The following is a 6,038-nucleotide window of genomic DNA, read 5'->3' on the forward strand; positions in this document are numbered from 1 at the left end:
GGTCGAAGCCCATATTTTAAAATACTTGAGATCCAAGTGCACACTAAAGTCCACAAGTCCACATTGAATAAATCCAATAGGTTGACTAGCATAGGTCAACCCCAACCTCAGAACATAATTTGACCCTTCATAGAACCTGAGGTTCATGGACCGTTAATTAGGAAAGGAATGGTTAAGAGAAGATTTGAATTGAAATCGCAGCCCATCAGTGGTCATGTTAATCTTGAAATCTCTCATTAGTGGAATTTTTCTAGAATCCTGGCTAAGTTGTCATTTAGGTTACATTGTATTCATGCACTTCATTTCATACATAGTCATGCATGATAGGCTGCATGCACGCTCATGTCTTTGTTTATATGTATAAGTACATTAATTGTATGCATACATAAACACCTATTACATATCCTGATCATGCATCAAAATACATTCACTTATGTAGTACATAATTATGCATTCATGGTTCTAAAAGGAAGTTTGTTGGTTTTCAGTTCCTAATCAAAGAGGTGGTTTGAGTAATATAAAGCAATAATTGAGACCACCACGCATCAGTACAATACCAGGCGAAGAGCGAGAGAAATGAGTGAACAAATGGAAAATAGAGTCCTGGGTCTAGAACAAGGACAAGAAGAGATAAATGACAAGATAAGTAAGGTTCTAAAGTTACTAATGAACAAGGGAAAGGCAGTGCATGTTGATCCTGAAGTAGATGTGGACCCCGCTCATCCCCCAGGGTTCACCTCAGATCATGGACAAATATCAATTCCACCGCCTAGTGTCATGGGGGGTCCACCGCCAAATATGCCTCCTTTCATCCCTGCTATGCCAGAACAGGGGTTCCCAGTAGTAGGAACTCCTCCATTAGTACCTTCTGATATGGGGATTAGCAAATCTGAGGCTGAGCGTCGCTGTGACGTATTAGAAGAGCGCTTAAAAGCAATGGAAGGTTCTAATACTTTCGATTCAGTTAATCCAAATGACCTTTGCTTGGTGCCTAAAGTCACCCTGCCACCAAAGTTCAAAATGCCAGACTTTGAAAAGTTTGACGGGACCCGGTGACCTCGAACACATCTAGTGATGTATTGCCAAGCAATGACCGCTTACTCGGACGATGAAAAACTAATGATGCATTGCTTTCAAAGCAGTTTGATCGGGTCCGCTATCCGTTGGTACATTCAACAAGATAAGGCTCGGGTCTGCACTTGGAAGGACTTGGCTAGTGCCTTTATCACTCACTACCGCCATGTGACGGAAATGACACCTGATCGAATGACTCTACAAGAAATGGAGAAGAAATCCACCGAAACATTCAGAGAATATGCTTACAGGTGGAGAGATATGTCAATCCAAGTGGACCCTCCGGTGAGTGACCGAGAGGCCATCTCCTTGTTCGTGAGCACATTAAAAGACCCCTACCGTACGCACCTTCGGGGAGCAACTCCCCATGATTTTATGGATATTGTGGCTGCGGGAGGAAGAATTGAAGGCGATATCAAGACAGGCCTAGTCAAGGATAGTGGCTCGGAAACTGGTTTAGGAAAAAGGTGGACTAATAGGAAGAAGGAGGAAGAGGCACAAATGATACAGGGGCAGTTTAATTGGAAGAATCAGTACACCAGAGGTGGGAACCAATGGCCCAAGAGAAACTTTGGTTTTGAGCCCATGGTAAATCAAACGGTGCATACAGGCACAAGGCCCCAGATTGTTCACTCTGGTCCACCGAATCAGCAAGCACAAGATAGGAATGTGACTAGAAACTTCCGAAGGGTGGACTTCATTCCCATGACATATGCCGAATTATTTCCTCAGCTGCGGAAAAGGGGGATGGTGTCTGCAATCCCTGGGACACCCGTTGCGAACCCTCCACCACAGTGGTATGACCCTGGGGTTCGTTGTGAGTACCATGCTAACTCCCTCGGCCATATTATTGACCGATGTTGGGCCTTCAAGCATAAGGTGCAATCATTAAGAGATGTTGGATGGTTAGCATTCGACGACAAGCAACCGGGAGTCCAGGGGAATCCTTTGCCCAAACAAGAGGAAGGAAGTGGTTAACATATCTAGGAGGTTCCCAAATCAATGTTTTAGTCGTTATCCACTGAGGCTAAAATGATGGAGTACCGAACTTTTGACTATCTAATCCTTTTCAATTGATGTTCTTTTGTTTTCCCCATTATTATTTGCATTTTGTAATCCGTGGACGCCTGTGTCTCGGAAGATTTTCTATATTCAATAAAATGAATTATGCATTTCGTTATCTCACTTGCATCATGAGTCCAATTGCCAAATTCTGTTTGCTTATGTTTCATGCCGGAATAGGGAAAGTAATATTGCCAGTGTTCATGAGCTAGAAAGAGAGGTTAAAGGATGAAACAATCATTGAATTCAGACGTTATGAAGAAGTTTTTTTTACTGTCCAAGGAATTCAACGAGGTGGCTGCACTGTTTTGATAAATTAATCACTCATGTTTTGATCAAATGATGGATGACCCTCTTTGGCTGACCAGTTATCCCTAAAAAGAACCCAAACAATGATTTATCATTTGTTAACCAAATTGAGCCTGAATGTTGAACCAGCTTTTTCTTAAAAGTCAGATCACCAAAAATCCAACCTGGGTTTGGGTCCCTTAGTGTTTGGCAAATCATTTGAGACAGTAGTCATTACCAAAAGGATGGTAGGCCATTGTTCTGCTACCCAAAAGAAAGTCAAAGAAGAAATCCCTTGCAAACCCTTTTTGAGCCTGAAAGATTCATTTCTTGATTAACCCGTCAAAGGATCACACCCCACACTGGGGCAATTTTTAAAAGATTGGTCCCAATTGAAGTTCAAATGAAAATGAAGTCAAGATTCCTTTATAAAAGGAAAAGTGAAAGTTGCGAAAAAAAAGAAGGAAAAGAAGATTAAAAGGGAAAGAAAAAAGAAAAGCAGGAGGAAGAAGAAAGAAAATAAGGGACTTGCTACATATGTGATCTTTGACCAAATTACCCTTGATGAAATTGATGATTTTTGAGCCTTATGTAACTCCTTTCTCCTTTAAACCCATATCCTTAGCTTACATTACGGTCCAAATGAAAGTCCTGACCAGATTGGTATACATTGTTGTCTTAAATGATTTCTCAGACTCAATGTTGAGTCTGAACTACGTAATGACCTGATCCTGAAAAGGTACGTAGGCAGCTTGTTTAAATAACAAGTTCGGTCATCATCTTGCAAAGCGCCTCAACTCGAACTGGGGGCATAAAACATTATTTGGGGTGGTATTTTTGAGCCTTAGTTTCCCTTTTATTCTGAAATCCTACATCCCTAAGCCTACGTTTCGTCCCAAGTCTTAAAGACCATCTTGAGATCAAAGCATGGGTTGATGGAACTAGGGCAGTTGAAGAGAATGACAGTCGTCTAGGTTAGGAAATCAACGTTATACGACTCTTGAATACTAGTATGAATTTTCCCCTATGATAGCATTGAAACATGGTAAAACATTTATTTTGTGCGGATGGCCTTTTGATTTAGCAAGTTGATGTCATAATTGCATAATCATTCCTCGTTCCTTAAAAAAAAAAAAAAAAAAAAAGGAACTCTTCTTACTCTTTAGAGCATTAAAAGAGGATGGATAGTCAAAAAGTTTCAGAATCACTAGAAATTTCTATGAAGAAGATCTTTGTGGAGAAAGAGCAGCCTAACTAGGGTCAATGTTATGTCAGAATCTGCTTATCCAAACAATAGAGTCAAGATCGGTGGCAGATGAATTTAAAGGGGACAAATTTCGAGTTGAGTCTCAATAGGTCCCATTCAAGCACCTTCTTATTAGATTGGAATATGAGATCGAAGTCAAGATCAGCTGTAGGTCCATTCAACTGGGGCAGATTTTGTGATTTTCATTTGAGTTGAGTCAATCACTTTCATGACTGGATGAATAAAGAAGATTAAGCCAAGATCAGTTGCAGATCCATTCAAATATGATGAGTTTCATGTAGAGACCAAAGATGAGGTCATTGATCACAAGCGCATTAGGAGAAAAGATTCATGCATGCATTACCTAAATTTCATATATTGTCATGCATTCTATGCATTATCTACATTTCATGCATTATCATCCATTGCATGCAGTACCTACATTTCATGTATTTCTATACGTTTCATGCATTGCCTTATATTTCACACATTACCACACATCTCATGCATTGCCATGCATTTCATGCATTGCCTACATTTCATGCATTGTCATTCATTGCATGCATTACCTACATTTCACGTATTACCATGCATCTCATGCATTGTCATGCATTTCACGCATTACCATACATCTCATGCATCGCCATGGTGCGTTTCATACATTATACAAAAAAATAAAAAATAAAAAATGCATACATATAATCACAAGTTAGTAACATGCATATCAATAGCGACATATCACTGCATTATAAGTTAGCAACATGCATACATATAGTAATATATCATTGCATTCTAACATCACAAGCAGCAATAGAGCACCCTTCACACTTGTCTTGAGCTTTCGAATGATTATTTGACATCCTTGATGGAGAGATTCCTGTTGTGTTTAATTACGAGCTGGGGTAACTGACCCCAAGCACACATTTATTTACTTAGAAAACTAGGGCAAGTTGCCCCAGGCACACATTGATTTATTTTGATACTGGGGCAACAGATCACAAAGACAAGAGGATTCATTCATTGACATTCGGATTTTACCAAAAGCGCATTTTCCAAATAGAGTAACAACTTTCCAAACTTTGCTTTCACATCTTGTTACTGGTTGAGGTGGCTCGGATCATCGTATCCCTACGGCTCGGATTCTTACATTCGAAGCAAGCCATCATTGTATCCCATGGCTGGATCATCGTGTCCCTACGGCTCGGATTCTTACATTCGAAGCAAGCCATCATTGTGTCCCATGGCTGGATCATCGTGTCCCTACGGCTCGGATTCTTACATTCGAAGCAAGCCATCATTGTGTCCCATGGAAGATCGTCGTGTCTTACGGTCGGATTCTTACATTTCGAAGAAGCTATCATGTTCCCATGACATGGATCATCGTTGTCCATTACGACTCGGATTCTACATTCGAAAGCAGCCATAGTGTCCCATGGGCGGTTCATCGGGTCCCCTACGGCTCGGATTCTTACATTCGAAGCAAGCCCATCATTGTGTCCCATGGCGGGAGCATGGTGTCCTACGGCTCGGAGGCGTACATTCAAGCAAGCCACATTGTGTTCCATGGCTGGATCATCGTCCCTACGGCTCGGATTATTACATTCGAGCAAGCCATCATTGTGTCCCAGGCTGGATCATCGGTCCCATTGCTCGTTCGGAGGAGGAAATTACATTCGAAGCAAGCATCATTGTGTCCCATGGCTGACAGCGTATCCGAGGCTTGGAGTCCTTACCATGCGTATCAGCCATCCCTGTGTACCCTCAACCGGGAACTACATTCAGTGGCATCGCTCTGGTTGGTAGAAGTAACAACTTTGATTACCTGAAAGCCATAGAGAGTGAATGGCTTGGCTAACAATAGTTATTTTATCTTGGCAGGGCTTGTTGCTACAAAAACGTAGAGAGTTCCTACCGTTACTTGAAGCAACGAAGCCTACAAGAGGGGCAGCTGTAGACACCTATTTTTGGCCGAGCCCAATAGGAACACTGGTCCCCTCTGATTTTATTATTATTATATTATTATTATTATTATATTATTAGTATTATTATTTTCCTATCTTTATTAGTACCTACTATTATTTTGCGAGTATTTATTATTATTATTACTAGTACTTTTATTATCTTTATTTTATTTTACTTACTATAATTATTTTTATTTGTATTTTTTCATTTATTTTATTGTATTTGATATATTATTATTATTATATTATTATTCATTATTTATTATTATTATTATTATTGATTATTATTCTTATTATTATTATTTATTATTATTAGAATTAGTCTCTTATTTTGGCTATTCTTCATTTTTAGTATTGGTACATTATTATTAAATTATTTATTACTTTTAATATTAGTTATTATTACT

This window comes from Malania oleifera, chromosome 1, assembly GCF_029873635.1.
Source record: "Malania oleifera isolate guangnan ecotype guangnan chromosome 1, ASM2987363v1, whole genome shotgun sequence".
In the NCBI taxonomy this organism is placed as follows: Eukaryota; Viridiplantae; Streptophyta; class Magnoliopsida; order Santalales; family Ximeniaceae; genus Malania; species Malania oleifera.